General features: G+C 41.4%; 1 pseudogene; it reads left to right on the forward strand.

Moving 5' to 3' along the window:
* The first annotated feature begins 114 nt into the window (after positions 1-114).
* The window catches only part of LOC105817838, a 12,584-nt pseudogene continuing 12,169 nt past the window's right edge, over positions 115-529 (forward strand).

Genomic DNA, 529 nt, shown 5'->3' on the forward strand with positions numbered 1-529 from the left:
CCCTGATGGCAAAATGCATGGCAACAAATGTGCCCTGTGTGCTGAATTTTTGTGAGTATAGAAATGATTTCTTTAGAGTGATGCAAAAGGCGGAAGTAGAGATTAATTGGAATGATGGGTAAGAGTAATGTTGAGAGGAAGTTTTTTTGTTGTTGTTGCTGAGAACTATTTGAGCTGTGTTATGTCCTCTGCAGATCCTAACACTATGTAGTGATTAGGCACCAATGATGTGTATATATTTCTGAGTACAGATGGGTTCCATTTTCCACTTGGAAGACTGGCTTACAGCATACTTCTTTTTTTTTTAATTTAGGATATCATAGGGGTACAAACATTTTGGTTACATGTAATGCATTTGCCTTGCCCAAGCCAGGGCTACAGGCCTGCCCTTCCTCCATACAGTGTGCTCCACTTCCATTAGTTGTAAGTTACCTGCCCCCTTCTGCCTACCTGATTGGCACCCAGTGAGTATTACTACCATGTGAGCACCTTAGTGTTGACCAGTTAATACCAGTTTGATGGAGAGTAC

Source organism: Propithecus coquereli, unplaced genomic scaffold, assembly GCF_000956105.1.
Source record: "Propithecus coquereli isolate 6110/MARCELLA unplaced genomic scaffold, Pcoq_1.0 Scaffold426, whole genome shotgun sequence".
NCBI classification, from domain to species: Eukaryota; Metazoa; Chordata; class Mammalia; order Primates; family Indriidae; genus Propithecus; species Propithecus coquereli.